This window comes from Nannospalax galili, unplaced genomic scaffold (assembly GCF_000622305.1).
Source record: "Nannospalax galili isolate Female #2095 unplaced genomic scaffold, S.galili_v1.0 scaffold100, whole genome shotgun sequence".
Classification (NCBI taxonomy): domain Eukaryota; kingdom Metazoa; phylum Chordata; class Mammalia; order Rodentia; family Spalacidae; genus Nannospalax; species Nannospalax galili.
The window spans coordinates 3,927,175-3,951,894 of NW_008352891.1; the positions used below are offsets into that span (position 1 = coordinate 3,927,175).

A 24,720-nucleotide genomic window follows, 5' to 3' on the forward strand; every position below is an offset into this window, starting at 1 on the left:
AAAGAAAGAAAGAAAGATCTAAGTCCCAGGATAGAAATCCCTGTCCATAGAGATGCTCAGTTTTAGGACAGGCGCTTACAGGGAGGCTGTGAGCTCCTAGCTCTGCCTCAACAGGGTACTCACAGGGTCCATTGCTTCTAGCCCAGCTGCACCCCAAAAGTGTACTGGCAAGGGAAGGCAGCTTGAGCTTTTGTGAGCTGTGTAGACTACGTATGCATGCATGTGTGTATGTGTGTGTTTGTGTGTGTATGCATCTGTGTTAGAGTAATGATGGCCTCAAATTCTTAGGCCCACCCCTTAAATGACCCACCCCTTAAATCTGAGTCAGCCTGAGTCACTTGCTTGATCAATAGCATGCAAGACGAGTGACATTCACCTCTTTGGAGGCCAGGATGTGAGAGTCCTCACTGCATCCTCTCCTGCCTCACATCATGCTCTTTCTTGGGGTGCCAACTATTAGGGGAGGGTCTTGACTCTGAGGTGCTGTTCCTGAGGGACTAGTGTATGACTCCTGTCCTTAGTCCCTACTGTGCTGGGTCCTTAGCTCCTTCCTCCCACAGGCATAGGTGGGTCCCTCCAGATCAGCTCTTCTAGTTGACAGGTACTACTGAGTCAGCTCAGCCACCACTGGAAGGGGCAGAAGGATCATCCAGCTAAGCCCCATACACATTCCAGACACTGAAATCACTAGCTATAGTAAGGATACTGATTTAGCCAGTAATTTTCCCCCTCTTTATACTTTTTTTACACTTTTGTTTTCTTTTCTTTAAAAAAAATGTTCTTATTGGTATATATTAATTACAAATAGTGGGTTTCATTATGACATTTTCTTTTTTAAAAAAAATTATTTTTTTATTTTTTGTGTATGCGTGTATCGCCTGCATGTAGGTAAGTGCACCCATGTCGTGCAATGCCTGCAGAGGTCAGAAGAGGCTGTTGGATCCCCTGGAACTGGAGTTACGGACAGTTGTTAGCTGCCATGTAGGCACTGGGATTTGAACCTGGGTCTTCTGCAAGAACAACCGGTGTTCTTAACCACTGAGCCATCTCCCCAGCCCCCATTATGACATTTTCTTACACACATGTAATATGTTTTGGTCACTTATTCACCAGCCCCCCAATACCTCTGTTTGTCCCCTCCCACTCTGACTGGTCCCCTTCCTTTTCCCAACTAGTTCCTTTTATTTTCATGTCTTCGTTGTTTTCCTTTTTAAAAAAATTTTTGATGATCCAGTGAGTTTATTAGGGATACTTACAGGAGCATGACTTGGGGGTTGTTTATAGAATCCTGGGCGCCTTACTAGCAACATACAACTAAAGAAAATGTCTCTCCATCCCTCAGCAACCATGAATTACCTATAAATCCTCAGGGAGGGATGGGGCCTCATAAGCCCCTCCCCCTGAGACAAGATGTCAATGTACCCAGTCTTGTGTGGCTGTGAGTTCAAGAGTACAACAGTCACATCATGCCCAGAAGTCAACATTCTGTACCATGCTCCTACCCGTTACTCTAGCTCTTAGTTTTTTTGTTTGTTTGTTTTACGTTTATTTATTTATTTATTTATTTGTGTATAGGTGCTCATGCTCCACAGTTCTTGTGGAGGTCAGAGGACAATTTGCTGGATTCCATTCTCTTCTTCCACCATGTGGGTCCCTGAGATCCAACTCAGGTCATCAGCTTGGTGGCAAGCATCTTTACCCACTGAGCCGTCTCACCAGCCCCTCTTACATTCTGTGTGACCCCTCCTTCCTATGTTTCCTGAGCCTTGGAGGGGATGATATAGATGTCCCATTTAGGGCTAGACATTCAACAGTCACTTATTCTCAGCACAATGACTAGTTATGAGTCTGCCACCCATTGCAAAAAGAAGCTTCTCTGACCAAAATTGATAGCAACAGTAATCTATGGGCATAAACATAGTTATTTTGGAAGGCAATTTTATAGGCACATCATGTCCATTTTGCAAAACAACATCAGCGGCTTTCCCATTAGGCCAGCCAGTAAGTTTTGGAACAGTGTGTTCCAGAGGAGTAAACAGCCAGAATCGAACATGTATGCAGGAGTGAGGTGTTTGGATTGGGTGTTTCTGTGTACAATGGCACGTGTGTATCTGGAGGGTGACAGATTCAGTGACTAGTCCTATCTACAAACATGTCTGTGTCTGTACAGACAGTTTGTGCCTCTGTATGACCCTTGTCTCTCTGTGTATATTTATGGCAAAATGACACACTCCCACGTGAAATTGATCCCCTGGCTCATGCACTCTCCTGGCTATTTACAAAAAGCACCATGCCGATCCCCCGTGTATGCACACTTGTATGCTTCTGTGTGGAAGCAGGTTGACTGGGAAACCAGCCAAAACTAGAATCCAGGGCTGGCAGGCAGCTATCCCAGCTTCCTTGGGCTCCCTGAAGCCCTAGCCTCCAAGCCTGGAGGCAAGTCAAGGAGTCAAGGAGTGTCCCCTCAGAGCCACCCCCACTTCAGTGTCCCCAGCAGAGAGATATTCTCAGAGAATTTTCCACAGGACTGGGGTCAGTGTTCAGAAAACCAGTCCCATAGTGGGTCAGAGGAGAATAGTATGAATGGATGGCTAACAGGAAGAGGTGTCTGTGTCATAGTGACAGGGGGTGGGGAGAGAGAGAGAGAGAGAGAGAGAGAGAGAGAGAGAACAGAGAGATACAGAAATGATAGACACAGAGACAGAGAGATGGAGAGACAGGGATAGATAATATAGAAACAGAAATAGTGAGACAGAGGGTTAGGGAGACAGAGACATAGAGCATAGAAATGGAGAGACATGGACAGAGATAGAGAGAGAGATAGAGAGACAGGGATAGAAACAAAGACATAGAGACAGACAGGTATAGATAAAGACAGAGATGATAGAGGCAGAGATAGAGAGATAGGGAGACAGAGACGGCAGAACTGAGGGCAAAGGGGCAGTTTGCTGTAGTCTTCCTCCTCTCTGTCACACACCTCTTGCAAGGCTCTTATTACACTGTCCCTTCCTAGTCAGGCAGTGCCAAGGAGGGCAAGGCTTGTCTTTCTTCAGAGTCCAAATGGCATGTTTTAATCATGTCTTCTTTAAATGTGTTTATTTTTGTTTTTTTGAGATGGGATCTTGCTATATAACCCAGATTGTCTTGAACTTGCAGCAGTCCTCCTGCCACAACCTCCAAAGTGCTGAGATCACAAGCATGTGCCACCAGGTCCTGCAAAAGCTTACAATATGTCATGTGTTTCAATCTGTTTGACAGGTTTTCGGGGTGGAACTCAGGGGTCTTTCACATGCTAGACAAATGCTCTACCACTGAGCTGCATCCTCGGCTCTCCCTTGCCTTCTTACACTCTACACTTTGCTTCACTGATACCCAGGGCCTTGCTGACCTCAGAGAGGCTGTCCTCCCAGGACAGCCTTGTCTTCAAGGGAGCCATTCACAGGCAAACCAACCAAACCAGAGTCCAGGCCCCAACCACCACCTTTCTTAGCTCTCATGACCTGGACACCAGCCACCTTCCCTTTCTGCCTCCAGGCTCGGTACCACACAATGAGACCAGCTCCTCTGCCCCAGATTCTTCAAGATGGCTGGTCCTAAGCAGAGTGCCCTGCGTCATCCCTTCTTTCACACAGAAGCAACATCTGACTGGCTTGGGATGCTTCCCAAACAACCCATGCTTTCCTGTGAGGCCTGCATGTCATGCCCGGGCTTCCTGCTGTTAAGGTGTCACACACTTCCTGCTTCATGACACTCATTTCCACGTATGTATCTCTAACATACCTCATTAAAGCAAACCCCAAGTCTCCTTAAAGCCCCTGGTCTCCTGGAGCCCACAACTGGAGGGTGAATCTCTGTGGAGACACAAAAAGTGACATTAGTATATTGATAACTAGGTACTGTGCACGACAGTTCAGGAACACAGCACGGGTGCTGCCTGAACTAGACTTCCACCAGCCAGTGTCCACATCGGCCCAGGACTTCCCAGGAATTAATGCAGGCTGCTTGCTATTCTCTGAAACACACTCTCAACTGACCTCAGCTGATCTCAAATCCTAAGTCATCGCACACATTCTGAGTGACCTCCATCTATCACTCAACTTTTCTCTGCTGTAAGACAGGGATGACGCATGGTTATGATGCAAGGTTAACAAGAATGAAGTTAGAGAACTTGGTTCAGAAACTTTTGTATTTGACAATTGTCACACTTTATTATTTAACTGTCATTATTACTACATGTAACTAAATGGTGACAGGGCAGGGCAATAACTCTTTGAAAGTATGACAGTCCTGGGCCATGTGCTAGGCGCAAACCCAAGGGATTGTTGCAGTCAAAGCAGAGAGACTGGAGACATGCGTTGGGCGCCTACTGTGAGTCACACTTATGCTAAATACTGAAATCACCATGGGGCAATTAGGAAGAGGATGAAGACAGGATGCTTGGGTTTCTCATGGTCAACAGGAAGAGGTGCAGAAGCTAACACCTGTAATCCACCGTGATGTACGTGTCATGGAGGAAGAAGAAAAATCTTGAGAAAGGTGGGAAGGGACCAGACGGACAAGGTGGGCATGGCAAAGAAGAGCAAAGATGAGAGTCTTGGCGGGAGTTCAAGGCCAGTGGGCAGTGAATCAAGGAAGAAAATGATTCAACTTTTCTGAAACCCAGTTTCCCTCAAAAACAAGAACAACAACAACAACAAAAAACCCATAATGATAATACCCACAATGCTTAGAGATTAAATGAGCTGAACGGGAAAACCTGGCACAGTTGTGTGCACCTGTGATCACTACTCAGGGCTGAGGAGGCTGCATTTCCACCTGCCATGGGTCTGCCTTGGTGCACAGGTTAAAGGATGCCCTGCAGGCACAGCCCCCTGGACTCTAATGGCCACCCATGTGTCAGGCATGACTCCTATGCTGGGAGCACTACGAGGTCCATCGTGCACCATCCCCTGTCAGCGTCACCTGAGGAGCTGTATGTTCACTGGAGTCACAGGCTTGAGGAGCAGGACTGTGAGGTCCTGTGGCTCTGCCCAATATCTCACACTTTGCTAACGTAAGATCTACCTTCTGCTTCCTCCAGGTTCTGCTGCCTGCTCCCACACGCTTCATGGATTCCATGTCCCTCACCACACAGCAAGCATCCGGTGCGAGGTACAGGCAGAGTCACAGGACTTCACAGGAGGGCGAAACTCACATGACTAGAGTCAAGCCTCTGTAGTTTGCATCCTGTCAACTGAAACGAACTTATAAGGCACTTCATTTCTTTTTTCAATTCGACACAGTTGTCCTCAGCAAGAATAAACCCCTAGGAAGCCCTGCATATGGATCTACGTTGACAAAGCGATATGAATAACTCAACATCTTTTGATTTTTGATTTTTTAATTAGCATACAAATAACCAGTTTCCTTATGGTACTTTTATACATACTTAGTTCTTGTTGGCCCCTGCCCATCCCCTTCTCCCCCATCTCCCCAACACCATCCCCACTCATACCCTTCTGTCCCCAGTAGTCCTTGCTTTCTTATCACATGCATCTATTACCCTCCCACCCACCTCCCTTAAACCTCTTTTCACCTCTCTAGTTTCCTGACCTCTACTACACTCACTCCCATATACATGCATATATCTAAAACTTAGAAACCAGGATCGTAGCAAAAGAGAGAGCATGTGATATTTGTTTTTCTAAGCCTGGATTACTTCCCTTCACATATTTACTAAATCCTGTATTTCTATTTTCCTGAAAATGTCATGATTTCACTCTTCTTTATGGCTAATTAAAATTCCATTGTGTACATTTTCATTATCCATTCATTATTGATGGGCATCTAGGTTGATTCCACTTCCTTGCTGTTGAAATAACGCAACATCTTGCATATTAAATGAGGTGTTAAAGCACCTGTGGACTTGGCCTTAGAGCAGGAGTGCTTAACAAGTGTATGACCTTGCGTGAGGGGTGAGTGCCAGTCCCTGACACACGGATGACCCTCCCAAAGTGACAACTAATATCTCCCATGAATATTCTAAGTTTTGTGGCAAATCTTTTGTTCACAAAATGCAAAGCCTTGACCATGTCCAAAGAACCACAGATTCCAGCTGAGCAGGTCTGAGCACACATGCAAGTAGGGTTACTCTGTTCATGAGGCCAGCCCACAGTACACTCTGTAGTGTGGGAAGAAGGAATTTAATCGATAGCCACTGCATAGCCACGCAGCACCAGGCCACTTGACAAGCCCAGCCTGTGACACCTGACCCCAAGCCATCAGCTCAAAGTGGTAGGTTTCTCTGTGGAAACAGCACCCCCCAAACATGAAGAAACCACTGTTTCTGATGATGTCAAAGCCCAGATGCTGTCCCCGAGGTGGCTGGACTGTTCTTGCATTTCTCAGAAGAAGTGGACAGCATGGGGGCCAGTCATAGCAGCCATGGTCAGGGGAAGGTTTTTAAATAAACAACTGGTAGAAAGCCCTTTAATCTCTGGAACATCCAGTCCCTCCTCTGAAAGCTGCTGGTCTCCTGAGGCTGCTGTAATGACATCATCAAACATGAATGAGGCCATCCACAGTCAGCTGGGTCCACTGCCAAGGGAGCCAGTAGCAGTCAAGAGGCTCTGCAGGCTTGATTAGGCAAGAGGATGTACTGCCTGAAACCACAAAGCCCATACCCCAGCAGAATCAGGAGCTAGAGGCAGTATTCTAGATGGAAAGAGGTTCTATAGCTTGGGAGAAAATCATGACATAGTCTGTGCTGCACAGAGTGACACTCCTAGGCCACCACTGGTCTCTCTAGGCTGGGGAGCCATCCAAAGCCCAGATGGACAAGTCAGGCCCGTCTTCTCCTTTCTTTGAGAGTTACTCTCAGAAAACCCATTTCTAAACTCATTTGCCTCTAGGATAGGTGAGGTAAGGCTAGTGAGCTGGGGAATAAAGGGCTAGGAGAGCTGGGAAGGGCTTTTCCTGGGGAGGACAATGGGTTACCTTGGTGTGATAAGGTTTCAGTGGATGCAATACCACACAGCAAGTTCACCAATCTTTTCTTCCTCTTACATCTCAGGACCTGCATAAATCAAGGTGACTTTCCCACCTTTTTCAAATGTCTCCTCCTTGATTCCCATTGCCCAAAGGACCAGAGATTATTCTAGAAAGCAAAGATGAGCAACACACATTTCTCACATCTGTCTCCGCCTAAGGTTATTCTGAACTTGGAGTCAGTTCTTTCTAAGCATCTTCAAACATCATGTTTACTTTACAATCAACAAAATGATGCTGGACACTAAATGTGAGTCACAATCCAAGTGTCCTCAGTTGGAAAATGGTGACTTTGATTCTGTGAGCTCATAGGCAAGCAGTGGGGGTCCTGTTTCCCATTCCTCAGAAATAAGATAGAGATAACAGTAACCCCCAAGGATAAGATCAGCATTTGGTGAAATAAGACATCAGACCACCTGTGCATGGGAGCCAGGGATGGACAGGATACATACACATAGCGTAAGGGGGAGCCAAGGAGAAAGTGAGGGTTGAGAGAGGCACCCACCCCCTCCTCCTTAACTGGTCCCTTGTTCCCCAAATTCTTCACATGGTGCTGGTGACTACGTAAGAGATTACCAAAGCCAGTGTGTCCTGGTTTGTTTCTCCACTGCTGTGACAAAACACTCTGACCAATACCAACCTGGGGAGGAAATGGTTTATTTGTCTTACATCTCCCAGATTACAGTTCATTGGGGAGCCTATGGTAGGAACCTAGAGGCAGGAGCTTGAACACAGGACATAGAGGAACTCTGCTTACTGGCTTGCTCCCTGGCCCCTGCTCAGCCTGCTTTTTATGCAACACAGGCCCACCTGCCCAGGGGCGGCAGGACCCACAGTGGACTGGGCCCTCCCACATCACTCAACAATCAAGAAGATGCCCCACAGACACGGCCACAGGCCAGTCCTATGGAGGAAATTCCCCAGTTGAGGCTCCCTTGACCTTGACCCAGGTGTGTCAAGTTGACACTAAAGCTATCCAGCATACAGTGCTACTTGTCTTTCCATTGTGCTTTGGAGGTAGCAGGTTAAGACCCCAAAACTGCCTTCCATCTCATTTCCAGCCAGCAGGTTTTATAGGGAGAGGTGGGAACAAAGGCAGTCAGTCATTCCAGAGTTCAGTCTGGCCCCTCTGGTCAGGTGGTCATCTTTGTCCCTAAGGTTCATGATAGCCCTGTCTCTTTATCATCTAAGTCTTCTCCATTATCTGAATGTCTGGGCTCAGACACTTCTTTAAATGTTGCATCTAGAACTAGTGAGATGGTTCAGCAGGTAATGGTACCTGCCACCAAGCCTGATGAACTTAGTTCAATTCCCAAGACCCACATGGTGGAAGGAAAGAACCAACTCCCACAAGTTGTCCTCTGACCGTCACATGCATGCCATGGCACATGCATGTGGTATACACACGCACCTACACCCACACAGAAAATAAATGTGAAAAAATATTTTAATGTTGAATCTAGTCAGTGTGCACCAGTGTCATCCTCATATTCCTCCCTAGTCATGTGGGCTAGAAAGTTATCTCAGAATAAGCAAGCCATTAACAGTGTATACATGCTAAGCTATGAAAAACACATACATGTGGATTCTTTTTCACATTATGGAGTGCAAATCCACCCATATGATAAAATGATCATATGTGTGTCCCACATATATATATATATGCTCTTGTCTATACTTTCTGTCCCTCATCAATCAACTCCTCCACCTGGAACACCTCTCCCCAAATTCAGTGTCTGCTCCCTTGTCCCCTCAAGTCTTTGCTCAAATGGCATTTTCCCAGGGAAGCTACCATCCCCTTGGTCTGCCCTCTGCTCTCAGAACCCAAGGTCCTTAAACTCTGTTATTTCCCCACTTGCATAGCATATTACTCAATGTTTGCATTTCCTGTGTTTGTTTATGGACTGTCCAGAATGGGAACCCCAGAAGGGAAAGATCGTAGTTTGGGTTTATGTTGTTTGGGTCAGATTTGTTCACCAAGTTTCTAGCAGAGAAGCTGGCATCTAATAGCTCTTGGAAAATATTCCTGAGAGACTGAACTGGGAAAATCTCAGTCTCATGATTGCCTTGGACTATAGTGTTAAGATCCTGGTTTTATGGACAGAAACAGCAAATGAATGAACTCCATAATGTCCCCTATAGACTATCACCGAGGTCCACAGAAGCTGAGAAAATGATTGATTTGTTTACACTTCGGTACTAACCTCACCATTTTCCAACCATGAGCCTGCATGAAAGATTATATATGTATATTTTAAATAGCAGACTTTCAAAATCATTTTATGATATTTCAAAAATATCATGCCTATTATATGCTCAGTCCTGTTCTAGGCATTAGGCCAGAAAGCAGATTAGGATGTCAAAGAACCATGGTCCTGTCTCCTGAGAGTTGGGTGTATACTGTGCCCCGGAACAGCAAGGCTGGGGAGAGAAGGAGGCCAGAAGAAATCCCAGAGCCATTGCGCCATTCAGCTTCAGAAGCTCAGAGGGCAGAGGTGGCTGATGCAGAGGAGTTTAGGAGCAGAGCTCATCTCTGAAGAGCTGAGGGAAGGAGGACTGCATAGAGAAGGCACCATCTCAGAATTCTCTCTCCGAACCCTGTGTCGACCTCTCAGGTAGAATCATGTGACAGTTATGGAGTGTCTAAGCGCATCACTTAACGTCTCCTTAATTTCTTCATCCATTCACTAAGTGGTTTGTTCTTCACAACCTACAAAGTCTATTCTGTTTCAAGATCTCTATAATTCTGTACCCAAAGGACAAATTGATTCAGTGCTAGACAGTGGGCATACAGAAATTTAAAAAGCAAAATCTATGGCCCAAGGATTCACAGTTTTATCTGGGAGTCAAACATTAGTTTCCCTAACTAGAGAAGGAGCGATAAGAAGGATTACTGTCATCTGCACTGAAGGCTCAGAGAAGGCCAAGGATGAAATACCATCCCACCCTCAGGAAACTCACATTTAGGAGGGTTCAGGTGCAAATAGGAGCCCTGTGCTGGGGGACCTCTCCTACCCCACTTTCCCTGGGAATCACCAATGGGAAGTTTGAATGCAGTAAGTCTGGTGGGTGGAGAGGATCTAGAGTGTGCATTTCTAGTTAGCTCTGGGGATGTGAGGGTTGCTGCACAGATGCTGGGCTGAGGACCCCACTTTGATTAGCACAGGGCCCTATATTCTGACAAGCTGAAGCTGCTGACTGGACCATTCTACAGAGTTTCATGATCACATGGATCATCCTAGAATCTACATCAGTATTTCTCCAGTCTGGCTACACAATACAGTCACATGGGCAACTTGTTAAACATGTCCAAGGCCCAATGCCAAGAATTCTGACCCATAGGCATTGCATCTGAGATTCAGAATCTTGGAAAAAGAACAAAACCCCACTTTGCTATAGTGATTCTAATGCCCAGCCCTCTTGGGCAATGATATGCCTGACTTTTTTGTTATTTGTTTGTTTGTTTGTTTGTTTGTTTGTTTGAAACTTACTATGGAGCCAAGGATAATTTTGAACTCCTGATCCTCCAGTCTCCAACTGCCAAGTGCTGGGATTACTTAGAAGCATGGGTTCTGAGACCTTGGGACCCAGCTCTGTGCCTTTTCCCTAGTTCTGTGACCCTCTAGCGCCACCTACTGTGCACAAATTATCTCCCCTGGCTACCTGGAAGCTTCTTGCAATCAACCGTGACCCAGTTCACAGAGAGCCCCCAGGGTAAGATTGAAGTGCAAGGGGACAACTGATCCCTGCCCTAAAAGAATAGTTCTCCCTGATTTTAGTTAGCCTCAGACTGTGGTACATTTGTAAGATTTCAGGGGAAGGCCAGAATCCTATTTGCCCCTGTAGCTTGGAATTTAACAAAAGGAATCAATTATGTACCCAATAAATAGGGGTGGAGTCTGATGAAAGCTTTGAGCTAATGGTGTCTGATGACCTTTACCGAAAGAAAACATTATTAAAGGAGCAACTTAAAGGAGTATTACACTACAGTTCTCTGTGATCTGAGGCAGGCAGCCCTAAAAATACCCGTGTACTTCGGAAGGAAATAGAGAAGGAGGCGTCAGAACAGGGGAGTGAGGGGAAGGCCTTTGTAAAGCATGTACAAGCTCCACCACTGTTTACTGAGCACCTCTCAAACGTTATGGCGCAAAGCCTCACCCCAGTGAATCAGCTGAAGGATTCGTTAACATTCACATTCCCAGACCCTGAGCATGTCTGTTTCACAAACATCTCTAGTGGTTGAGCCCAGGTAAGGCAGGCAAGCACAGGGGGTAGTTTAACCCCGGACTTTTTTTGGCTTGGTTTGCACCTCCCCTGCCCCTAATGCATTTAGCAGCCTAGTGTAATAATGCAATTAGCAGTTTATTTCCACTATATGCATACCCCTCTCCAAACAGTGTATCTAGCAACCTCAGAACCCTTTCCACCCTACCTCAATCTGTATACAATAGTATGTCTCCCCACCCTAGTAACAATAAAATTAGACAGTTTCTAAGATTCAAGTGTATTCCCAATGTGTTCAGGTATGAAGAACAGAAGGGTCAATCCAGCCAGAACTGATTTTGGGTGCATGTGTAGTAAGGAAGAACTGTGTGTCAAGCTTTAGGGAGCATCCTCTATTTACCATCTTATGCCTATGCAGAATTGGGTGTGCATATAGTTAAAATTAGATGCATTATGGGAAGGGACATGTACAGTGGGAAAAAATAAATATATGATGAATCAAAATAGAGAACCCCCCCCAACTACACCCCTTGGTAAGCATCCCCTCCTTCCTTTAGACTCATGTGGCTTGCTGTCAGTCTTGACAGTGTACTCCTCTCCAATCTGTACTACTTCACTCCAAATAAAGGTATCTTGATTTTTTTTTTCAAATCCATTTGGATCCTTATTTTTGACTCTTTGGATAAGAGGTTAAGAACCTGAACACACCCAGCCCAGACCCTGATCACCAGTAACACAGGGACCTGCCGAAGTGTTCAATGACTCTGTTATTTGGAAATCACTTCAGTTTTGCTTAATTCTCATAGCAACTCACTTTACAGCTCAGACCACCAGAGAGCAGAGTGGCTTACCTCTGTCACGCAGCAAGAAAGCACCAGAGTGAAAGCAAGGAAGAGGAAATGGGTCCATATTTTAGAGTAGCAGTGAAAATACTGACTATCCCAGGGGAATAACAATACACATCGCACCTTCTTGCTTTGAACATGCCAGTATTCCCTCAGGATACCTAGGTTTCAGTATGCAGACTGTATCCTAGTCCTCCCAAAGAGAAAGTGGCAAAGGGGGCTGGAGAGATGACTCAGCAATTAAGAGCACTGACTGCTCTTGAAGAGGAACTGGGTTCCATTCCCAGCATCCACAAGGCAATTCACAACCATCTGTAATTCCAGTTCCAGGGATTCTGATGTTCTCTGCTGGCTTCCACAGGTACTGCATGCATGTCATGTACATGTACACATGCAGGCAAACACTTATACAGGTAAAATAGCAATCTCCAGAATCCACAGGGAATAATTCTGCTAAGGAAGGTGCTTTCATTTTCCTTAGAAGAGTTGGACTGTCAAATGGAGAACCATTTGACATCCAAGGCATCCAAGGACACATATACATTCTCATACACAATCACAAAGGCTCCAGAGAGGCATTTGATAAAATCTTTCACAAGGCCCTACAGAGTTGGGTGAGAGGGCTTAGCTGCCATACCCAGAGAAGGTAGGTGTCAAATAGAGGTTGCAAATGGCACACTGATGGTTCTGTTCTTACTCTTCTTAAACATTTTATCAATGGTGGATTAGGAAAGAAAGCATGTTTGTGGCTTATGGCCAAGACGATGTTATGAATTCATACTTTGAATCATCCCCAACATCCCCTTAACATGTAAATGGATGAAACAAAAATGACATAGTAGAAAAAAATGAGATAGGCTTAAACACGGGTGTTTGCATGAACCAAAGACAGATTAGAATGTAAAGAGAGGGCTGCCAAGATGACAGCAGGTAAAGGTACTTACTGCCATGATGGCCTGAGACCATCATGTCTCTGGGACCCCCATATGGAAGGAGAAAACTGACTCCCACAAGTTGTCCTCTGACTTCAACATGTGTGCCATGGCAAACACTCTCCCTCAATAATAATAATAATAATAATTATTATTATTATTAATTTTAAATAGAAAGAAATGTAAACCATTGAATGGGGTTGATGGCACAGGCCAGCAGGCTCTGGTTCCAAGGTCAGTGGTACCTGGGATCAGCCCTCAAGAGAAGCACCTGACTTGGGTCACTGGTGAAATAATTCTGGGAAGGGGTTTCCCCTTCTGGCCAACAGAGCTGTAAATATTTCTGCAGTTTTCAGGGCTAGTGGGAGCCACACTAAGGACGGTCTTGCTCAGAGTTGTGTCTGAAATTGCCCAGGATCACTGCAAGGCAGAAGCTCTACAGGGTCTTACAAGGGCCAGTTCTGGACTACGCTCAGGAACCTGTGGAAGCAGCAGGGGAAAGCTACACTGAGGTGTGTCTCTGCATCAGCCAGCCTTGATGCGGAAACAGAGGGCTAAATGGACTAGATGGGGTTGCAGAGTATTAAAGGAGGATGGAAAAAGGTTGATTTTAGCTACTTTGAAATCTATGTATTATTAACTACAGGCATCTCACTATGTAAGGGAATGCCATAGCTTATGTACTTGTCAACCCACAGGCCTCTTACCCTTCTCTTCGGTTTCTTACCCTCCCCAGTCTCCAGTAATCCCACAAATGTGTACAGTTATGTGCCAATTAGAACAAAACAAAATATTTTGAGACAGGGTCTTACTTTGTAGCACTGTCTGGTTTGGAACTCACTAGGTAGATCAGGCTGGCTTCAAACTCACAGAGATCCACCTGCCTCTGCCTTCCTAACATGGGATTAAAGGTGGGTGCCACCAGGCACAGCCAACTAAAATTAAAGGCAGCAAAAGCAGCAAATTTTACAGCCCACCCAGAAGGAGCCCACAAGGAAGACTTCATACAGAAATCTAAGGACAGCACACTAAATACTTGAAATGTAGGTTCACAACAGTTATCTCACTTGACAATGGCTTTTAACTATAAATAATTAGGATGCCTAAATAATTTAGGATGCCTAAAGATATAAATTAAAAATAACTTCCTCTAAGAGAGTAAATTATAAGGTAGAAGGTAATAAAAATTCAATTCAACAATGAAATAATAGCCAATAGCAAGAAAAAAAAAAACAGAAATATTTGTAATGGGGCTGGAGAGATGGCTCGGCAGTTAAGAGCACTTGTTACTCTTGCAGAGGGCTGGGTTGTGTTCTCAGCATCCACATGGTGGCTCAGAAATGTCTATAATTCCAGTCTCAGGGATCCAACACCTTCTGGCCTCTGAAGGTACACATACATGCAGGCAAGCACTCATATACATAAAATAAAATAAATTAAACTTTTTTAAAAGAAATATTAGAAATAAGAACTATAATCACTAAAATTAAATCTAAATTTCAATATAATGGGTAAAATCTAGCAAGAATCAGTGAAAAGATGGAGCTAATGAATTAAAATATAGCATGGAAGAATTCAACCAAGATACCAAGTTAAACAGATCAAAGCTCACAGACATGCCAAACACAAGGAAAGTAAAAAAGTTAATGCCTAAGTGTTCCAGAAAAATCAATAAGGAACTTATAGAGAAGCAGTTTCTGAAGAGATGTTTGAGAATATTCCAGAATCAATAAAAGACATGAATGGTGAATGAAAGTAAATTATGAGCATTCAAAAATATAAATAAAAGTAAGTCATCTGCAAACACTGTAGTAACACAGCACTGGAGACTACTGTTTTCAGAAGACTTGGGGGAGGGGCTGGAGAGGTGGATCAGTGGTTAAGAACACCTAGGTACCTTTCTTGCAGAGAACTAGAGTTTGTTTCCCAACACCCATCAGGTGGCTCCAACTGCCTGTAACTCCAGCTCCAAGAGGTCTGTTGCCCTCTTCTGGCCCCCATGGGTACCTGCACTCACATGCACATCCCTACACACCTACACATAATTTAAAATAAATCTTTAAAAAAAAAAAAAAAAAGACTGGGGCACTGGACAACTGACTATCAAGAATTTCATACTCAGCTAAACTACTATTCAGAAAATGAAAGTACAAAGATATTCTCAAACACACCAAGAGAAGAGGTGTTTACCTCCCCAGATGCTCCCCTGAGCTTCCAAATAACATGCACATCAAAAAAGAGCATTTGCTCAGAAGGTATGGGCTACAGGAAGAGCAGGAGCCACAAACATGGACACAGAACCTGATATTTTACTTACTCAGTTTTTTTTCCCAAGTAATTTATTGTGGTTTATCAATTCATTTAGAAAGAAGAAAGCAGAGAGAAGAAGGTGAAAAAAGTTAGTTGTTAGGTACTAAAAAAAAAAAATTTAACTCTTACAAAAACTTTATTGAGAATTTCATACATGCATATAAGGTGTTTTGATCAAATCCATGCCCACTCCCTCCCTCTAATATTCCCCCCTCTGAAGAGGTAACCCTGTAATATTTTAAGAATTAGATATAAGCTCCCAAATACTTTTGACATTTTAGATACAAGCTCCCAAATACTTTTGACAACAAAGTATGTTGCTAACAGGCCCAAGGATATTTTGACTTTTAGCCAAGAAACTGGCTACATTCCTTTGGGGTCTTTTTACTCTAACTGCCTAGCCAATTCCTACCTCCTATAAAGTAAAAGAAACAGCTGTTGATGGGGATTGTTTGATTTTGGGTTTTGGCAGTACTCAGGACTTAACCCAGAGCCTTATATAAGCTAGGCAAGCACTCTACCACTGAGCTGCACCCCCACCCCTCTTCTTACTTTTCATTTTAAGACAGGGTCTAAGTTACTCAGGCTGGCCTTGAATTCATGTTTTAGCCCAGGCTGACCTTAAATTCATAATCCTCCTACCTCAGTATCCCAAGTAGCTATGATTTTAAATCTCTGTCAGCTGACCTGGTAACAAAAACTAAAAACCTGAATGGGTGTGACAAGATGAGAGGGCACTGAGTATTCAATCAGAGGAGAGAAATAATAAATAATTTTAACTGTTATACAGATATGCTTCTGAAAGAGTGCTAAAAGAATATATTTGGTCTATAGTCAAAGAACTGTCTGATGAAAAACAGAAGAAAGATGGGGTAAAAGCATGCTAGTTAATGAATGACTGGTTCAACAGAAGTCAGGAAATAAAAGAACATTAAATCAGTATGCTGGATATCAAAGCTAGAGGTGATTATGGCAGGTCTCAAGCCAGCAAGATGGCACTCAAGACGTGCACCAAGGCCTAAAAAGTCAATTGAATAACTTTGAGATTTCAAACTTCTGCTTCCAAAAGGTGCTGTGAAATATTAGAATGCCTGGGACTGGAGAGATGGCTCAGTGGTGAAGAGTACATATTGCTCTTACAGAGGACCTGAGTTGGGTTCCCAGCATCCATGTTAGGCAGCTTACAACAGCCTGTAACTCCAGCTCCAGGATATCCTGTGTCCGTGGGCATCAGCACTCATGTGCACATACCTACACAGACATACACAAACATGTAATTTAAAATAAAACGAATCTTTAAAAAAATCATTGGGGGGTGGCTAGAGGGATGGCTCAGCAGTTAAGAGCACTGACTGCTCTTGCAGAGGACCTGGGTTCGATTCCCAGAACCCACATGGCAGCTACAAACCCTCCTTAACTCCAGTTCCAGGGGAATACAAAGCCCTCTTCTGACCTCCGCAGCATTGCACAATATGGGTGCACTCACATACATGAAAATAAAAAATAAATAAATAAATTAGAATGTCAGGCTGGGGTGATAACTCAGTGGTTAAGAGCACTGGCTGCTCTTGCAGAAAACCCAAGTTTAATTACCAGCACCCACATGGCAGTTAACAACCATCCATAACTTCAGTTCCAGGGGGATCTGGTGCCCTCTTCTGACCTCTGTAGGCATCGCATGAAACAGGTGCACTTATATACATGCAGGTAATACATACATACACATAAAATAAAAGTAATAAATTAAAATATTTCTTGACAATCAGAATCATCATGGGAGACCCACAAAAAGAAAAGCTGAGGCCATCATCTTTGCACTGGTCACACCTAACAACAGCAACAACTAGAAGTCTTCCCATAGAGTATAAGGAGGATGCCACTAGAATGGAAATGAAACCATGTCACATGTCAGAGCCAGGGGAGGGGGCTGGGCATAGTTAGCCTGGGGAAGGAAACAAGTTAGTCAGGGTCATGAATGCTTCCTGCAGTTCTGGGAAGGTCAAAATTCTTTCTCTTGCTCATTTTAAATATATATTTTTGTTACATTTATTCATTTATTTGTGTATGTATATGTGTGGGTGCTACAGCATGTGTGTGAAGGTCAGAGGACAACTTGCAGGAGTCAGTTTTCTCCATGTGGTCCCAGGAATTGAACTCAGGTTATCAGGCTTAAGTGGTAAGGGTCTTTACCCACTGAGCCATCGCACTGCCTCCCAATGGTCAGTTTCTCTGTTTATCTCTCTCATATATACACCCGGGGGGTGGGAAGAGAGGGAGAGAGAGAGAGAGAGAGAGAGAGAGAGAGAGAGAGAGAGAGAACCAGAAGATTCAAATACAGATGAGGAACTGACATTACAAAAAGTTAAACTTTGTTCCTCACAAGGTCTGCTGGCGACAGTGAGGTCACCAACATCCCACTTGAATTTTCTGCATCAGGTACTGTAAGATGCCGAGAAACCAGAAACACATTCAGCCTGGCTTTTTCCCTCAAGAAATTTACAGACTAGGAAAACAAACATCACACAACTCTCACAGAAAAGGAGTGCTTTGATAGATGGATGCAAATTACAATAGGCTGAGAGAAAGGTGGGATTCATTTGATCTCAAAGGGTAGAAGAAGATTCCCAAAGAAAGTGGCATGGGCGTGGGCTTTGAAGGACTAGTGAGAACGCACTGAATAAGAGGTGGGAAAGAGCTCTGTAGACAAGGGCAAAGGCATGAGAGGACCTTGGGTGAAAACTTGAGCAACCCAGGGTGATTAGAATGAACTTTTGGTTCTGACCAGGAGGTACCAGCAGAGCTTATAAGAGAATAAAGATGCCTGGGGCTCAGTCCCACATGTTCAGATTCTATATAATCTGGCAGTTTTGTGAACAGTTCTGATGCTCATAACTGAGATTAACAGAAGGTTGGAGGACAAGTACCCAACACTGAGTATGAAGTTAGGTTAGATGATCAGCCAGTCCAACCACTGTCAACACTTGAGACTCCAATGTCCCACCAAATCTTCCTCCACCCACAAAGTTTCCAGAGATGGGGGTCCCTGTAGAACGGTCACTCTCCTGCTGTTCCTCACACCCCTTCTAGAGTCATAATCCCTAAGAAGATTCACAGAGTGTTAGAACCAGTTAGAAAATGATCATGATTTCAGAGAGATCGGATCTCTAATCTAGGCTAGAGAACTTCCATGAAAGTCAATTCCATCCTACAAGAGTGAAGAGAAAGAGGAAGCTAGCATTCCAGTGGAGAGAGTAGGGTCTTCAGGCTGGGTGGCCCTCCCTGGAGTCACGGCTTTGCAGTACGGTGTGAAACTCTCAGTCCTACTAATTAACCTCTCTAAGATCCTCCAGTATGGGGATTCTTTTTTTAAATTATTATTTTTATTTTATGTGTATGAGAGTATTGCCTGCATGTATGTAAGTGCACCCATGTTGTGCAATGCCCACGGAGGTCAGAAGAGGGCACTGGATCTCCTGGAACTGGAATTACAGATGGTTGTTAACTGCCATATGGGTGCTGGGAGCTGAACCTGGGTCCTCTGCAAGAGCAGCCAGTGCTCTTAACCACTGAGCCATCTCTCCAGCCTCACATTAGGGATTCTTAAAAAGACCCACTGAGCAAAATACGGAAAATGGCAGATAGGACACCTGTCATGGAAGACTACTCAGCAAACAATAAACCTGGGTATCATTTTAAAGAACTTTGGGTTGTCAAAAACCTGAGAATATCTCAGATTTATAAAATGGTATTTTGCGAGTTGACTGCTCAGAACCCACTTTCACTCAGCATGTGAGACTGGCTGTTCTTTCTCTCCATCTGCTGACCCAATGGGCATTTCTATTTGGATAAAAACTAGACATTTGATCCCATATCCCTTCACTGTCCACTGCAAAGTGTCTACCAAATGGCTATTAATAAACTCGATTTCTGCCCAGGTCAAATCAGGTAAAGGCATCAACTAGCCAGGTTTTTTTGGAACTGCTTTGAAATTTAAATCAGCTCATTTTCAGATAAAGAATTACTTAAGAAGTTCAAAAAAAACTTTCTTGTTGACTGAGATGTTTTATGTATTAACTTGTTTTGCATTTGTTAACACTAGCCACTCCTTGCATGGGGAGAAGGGATGATTTCCCTGAGCAAACCCTGGCTGGAAGTCAGCACGAGAGCGCCTTCTAGAGGCAATTTTTGAGCCAGACCACTAGAGCCCCAGTTACAGATCATGTCTATGAAAGACTGTACTTGAAGAAGGGGAAGGGAGTATGGTAAATGGGAAAAAGGCAAGGCCTGAAGACTCAAACAAGGCGTGGAAGCAGAGGCCTTTCTAGCACAGTCACAAAGGAGGCTCAGTTCTCTAATCTAAAGGCTGGAGGCTGTTACTCTGTGTCACTCAGAAAAGAACGGCTGCAGTTCCCCCAGAGTGGAAGATACCAGGGAAGCCTCTGGGAAGTAAGCTTTTCTGGGATTTCAAAGCATGTTGTATGGTGGTAGGGGAGTGACTGTGAAGGGAAATGGCACAGAGGTGGCAGGTGAATACAGGAGAGCTTTGTAAGGGGCAAATGAAGCTCACGATTCCTGCATCTGCAGCTGCTACATACAGATATTTTATGTATAGAGAGATCTGTAGATGTGTTCATTTATAGTGAGGGTCTGTATTGGGAATGCAGGAGTTGAAGACCATGGTCAGTCTCAACTCCCTAGACCATACTAGTACATAGGCTCTTTCTGAGCATAACATAAAGGACCTCTCTGGATGCACAACTTTCAACAAAGTTCCCATTTCTCCAGCATGCCCCAGCAGCCTCAGTCCCAGCAAGCCTGTTCACTCAAGCACAGTTTGGCTCTCAGCTCCCAGCTGTCCCCATCAGCCAGAACTCTGTGGAGTATATCACTGTGGAACCTCATTGGCAGTTCTGCCATGGCCTCATTTGATAAAAATGTCCATCACAAGCCACCACCTGATAAGGCTGGTTGGTCTCAAAGCTAAACCCCATGAGTAACAGTAAGCTTAGCAACCATACTATGAGGACTAGCACCCAGACTTCCAGACTATCTAAATTCTGCAGGTTCCCCTCCTATTACATAAGACTCCCTACTTCTCCCCACTAAATAGTCTCACTGCTTCCTCCTAAGCACAATAAATGTCCAAAGTTCAGTGACAAAGCCCCTCCATCCTGCTTTACTGCTCCTGCCCAGGAGGTATGGTATCCTTTACCCCTCCCCAAGCCCTGGATATGCAGCTCACCCTACCAAGTGCCCCAGGTTATATTCCCATAGCATTCAGTAATGTCCTTATTCCTTGTCAATATTGAATTTTAAAGGACAGGAGAGACTAAGGATGTGGCTCGTTTGGTAGAGTGTTTGTCAAACATTCATGAATCCCTGGCTTTGGTCCTCAGTACCAAATAAACCAAGCATGGTGGCACAAGTCTTTAATCCTAGCACTTAGAATATAGAAACAAGAGGATCAGAAGTTCAACGTTATCCTCTCCTATTCAAACTTTTGCTTACTACTGGCTTACATACTTTATCAAATCCAAAAAGAATTTCAAATAACTTAATAAAGAGTGGGAAAAGTAATGAAATTATTTAAAAACAGAGAAAAAGTCAAGAGAATAAGATTTAAGCAATAGGAAAGTGTGGAAAGATCTACTCCTAAAGTCTAGACTCTGGATAAGGCTGAAGTTGAGTCCCAAACATAACTAATCATGGCAGTCAAGGCAGAAGAGAGAAGCTGAGTCACAGGACTGCCTTTATGGAATGAAAGGACTCAATTTCCATACAGGCACTGTGAGGAAGGTGTTCATGGATGGATCCTTACACAAGGGTGACAGTAACAGAAAGATAACATCCAGCCACCCCTTCCTCATCAGTGTGTGGCCCAGCCATCTCCTAACTCCTCCATATGTGATAGATGTGCTCATTCTGGTGGGAATATGTTCTACCAGTGGTGTCCAGGCCATGGCTGTAGCCCCATTCCTGTGCTTTTAAGGTAAGACAACCCATCAACAGATATACTATAAGGCATTCTGTTCAGCAGCCGATATGCACAGCATTCCAGAGCCTCATCTGGGCCAGATCCTCTGGTATCACACCAGGTTACACCCTCTCCAGCATCTTTTGATCCTAACATAAATCTTCACCTCCCCTTCTGTAGATCTAACTACAGAGAGATCTCTAGGTTGCTCCTGGGGCCTCCCATGCTGGGGCCCTTCCTCTCAAGACACATCCCATCACAATGATCAGTTCTTTCTGAAGGGACTGCACAAGGTGATGTGGCAATTGCCAAGTGCCAAAAGCATGATTAGGGAGCCTCAGCAGGTGTACATAGGACCAAAGCTAGCCAGTACAAGCTGAGTACTCACCATCCTGTCTCGTTCCTTTATCAATGCCCAGCTCTGCTGAAAGCCAGGGACCATTGGAATGACCACAATGGAACAGATGGAACAGCTTCCACAAAGCAGCTGACTGTGGAGACTCTGCTTCCAGCAACAGCTGTAGGGTGAATGTCGCAAGCTGAGTACTCACCATCCTGTCTCATTCCTTTATCAATGCCCAGCTCTGCTGAGAGCCAGGGACCATTGGAATGACCACAATGGAACAGATGGAACAGCTTCAGCAGCTGACTGTGGAGACTCTGCTTCCAGCAACAGCTGTAGGGTGAATGTCAAAGAGAATCTGCCTTGAGACAAGGCCTCGACATACTACTGATGGGGACAGCCTCTCCCCAGCTTATCCAAGTATTCTATCCATGGAGGTAAACCATGAGAGAAGAAATGGGATTGGATAATGGAGTCCAAGGGAGAAAGACAAAGCAGAGCTGGAGACAGCCAGAAAGAAAAACAGGCCCATGTGCACTCTACATCAAATTGCAAAATGGCAACCTGAATTTGTCCACTTTTTCTACTGGAATGTTAGAAAATTATTTTGGTCTTAGATTCACTATAAACACTCCTAGAAAAGGTACCCAAAGTCCCTTTGGGAAACTCGGGCTCCCCACTGTAGAAAGAGCAGCTGTGCTAGACCCAAGCTTCACAAAGCTGCATTTCAGAGACCAAGGCTCTGCCTCCAGCCTAAACCTTTTCCCCAGCCCCAGTTAAAGATAAACTGAGGTGCTGCAACATTTTAAAGAGATTCTTTAAGCCAACAGTGAGCTAGGAATCATGTGACTCCAAACTGGCATGAGTCGGGGCCCCACTGATGGAACACAGGGGAGGGCTTTGGAGGATAACAGGAAAGCAAAGAGAAGAGCATTATCAGACTTTGTTTCTGACATATTGGAAAGTCCCTGGTTGTATAACTGTTAGGGTTCGGATCTACAGCAGCCCCCTCCCCAACAGGGCCTCACAGTTTTGCAAGCCCCTGAGAATGCAGGAACTGAGTTAATGAGCAAACCCAGCAGAAAAGAAGAAATAACAAAAATCAGAGCAGAAATTAATGAAATAGAAACAAAGAAAACAATACAAAGAATCAATGAATCTAAGAGCTGATTCTTTGAAAACCTAAACAAGATAGACAGACCCTTGGCCCAGTTAACCAAAAGAGAGCAAATCCAAATCAACAAAATCAGAGATGAAAGGGGAAACATCACAACAGACACCCAAAAGATCCAGACCATTATAAGGGAATATTTTTAAATTTGAAACTCTAAAAGAAATGGATGGATATCTAAAATCATGGGAACCACCAAAGTTAAACCAAGAAGAGATCAACAGTTTAAACAGACCTATAACATATGAGAAACTGAAACAGTAAACCACAAAGCCTCCCAACTAAAAAAAGCCCAGGTCCAGATGGATTTACAGCAGAATTCTACCAGACCTTTAAAGAAGATCTCCAACCAATACTACTTGAATTATTTAAAAAGATAGAAACAGAGGTAGAACTCTCAAATTCCTTCAATGAAGCCAGAATCACTCTAATACCCAAACTGGATAAAGACACAACCAAAAAAGAAAACTATAGACCCACATCTTTAATGAACATAGATGCAAAAATTCTCAACAAAATACTTGCAAACTGCATACAGACACACATCAAAAATATCATTCACCATGATCAAGTAGGCTTTATCCCGGAGGTGCAGGGCTGGTTCAATATATGCAAGTCAATAAACATCATTAATGATATAAATGGACTCAAAGTCAAAAACTATCTCAATAGATGCAGAAAAGGCTTTTGAGAAAATTCAGCATGTATTTATGTTCAAAGTGCTAGAGGGAATTAGACTGGAAGGAACATACCTCAACATAATTAAATCCATATAAAACAAACCCAGAGCCAACATCGTTCTAAATGGAGAAAAACTGGAAGCATTCCTATTAAAATCAGGAACCAGACAAGTCTGTCCACTATCTCCACTTCTTTTAAATATAGTGCTTGAAACTCTTGCTAGAGCAGTAAGACACGAGAAGGAAAGTAAAGGAGTACTAATTGGAAAATTAGTGGTTAAATTATCCTTATTTGCAGATGATATGATATTCTACCTAAGGGATCCTAAAACTTCCGCCAGAAAACTCCTAGAAAAGATCAACACTTTCAGCAATGTGGCAGGTTACAAATACCGTCTAAAAAAATCAATAGTCTTTCTATATTCAGTAGCCTTTCTATATACCTTTAACAAGCAAGTAGAGAAAGAATACAGGAAAATGCTCCCATTCACAATAGCTGAAAAAAAATCTTGGAATAAATCTGACCAAAGACACCAAAGATCTCTACAATGAAAATTTTAAATAATTAAAGAGATTGAGGAAGACACCAGGAGATAGAGGACCTCCCATACTCATGGATTGGAAGAATTAATGTTGAGAAAATGACCATCCTACCAAAAGCAATATATAGATTCAATGCAATCCCAATCAAAATCCCTATAACATAATTCACAGAATTAGAAAAAAAAAAAAACCTATCCTTAAATTCATATGGAAGCACAAAACCCCAGATAGCCAAAGCAACCCTGAGCACAAAGAGCAGCGCTAGGGGGGATTACTAGATCAGATCTCAAAGTATACTAGAGAGCTATCATCATAAAAACAGCATGGTACTGTCACAAAAATAGGCACATAGATTAATGGAACAACACTGAAGATCCAAACCCGAGTACACGCAATTTCAGCCACCTGATATTTGACAAAGGTGCCAAGAATGCACAATAGAGGAAAGACAGCATCTTCAACAAATGGTGCTGGCAAAACTGGATCTCCACCTGTAGAAGAATGAAACTAGATCCTTATCTTTCACCTTGCACAAAAGTCAACTCCAAATGGATCAAAGACCTCAATGTGAAACTGGAAACCTTGAAACTATTAGAAGAAAACAATGACTGTAACTTACAGGATACAGGTGTAGGAAAGGATTTTCTAAATCAGACAGAGGTTGCTCAGGAA

At 43.8% G+C, this 24,720-nt stretch overlaps 1 protein-coding gene and 1 long non-coding RNA gene across 3 annotated transcripts in view; one reads left to right on the forward strand and one right to left on the reverse strand.

Moving 5' to 3' along the window:
• LOC103747601 overlaps positions 1 to 5,720 on the forward strand; it is a 39,350-nt gene extending 33,630 nt beyond the window's left edge. The window contains exon 3 of the long non-coding RNA XR_607850.2: positions 5,081 to 5,720. This is a non-coding gene — a long non-coding RNA (uncharacterized LOC103747601). The remainder of the gene's footprint in view (positions 1 to 5,080) is intronic.
• Positions 1 to 24,720, reverse strand: part of Lpin1 (lipin 1) — a 176,299-nt gene that overhangs the window by 136,376 nt on the left and 15,203 nt on the right. The gene's annotated exons all lie outside the window — the stretch shown is intronic.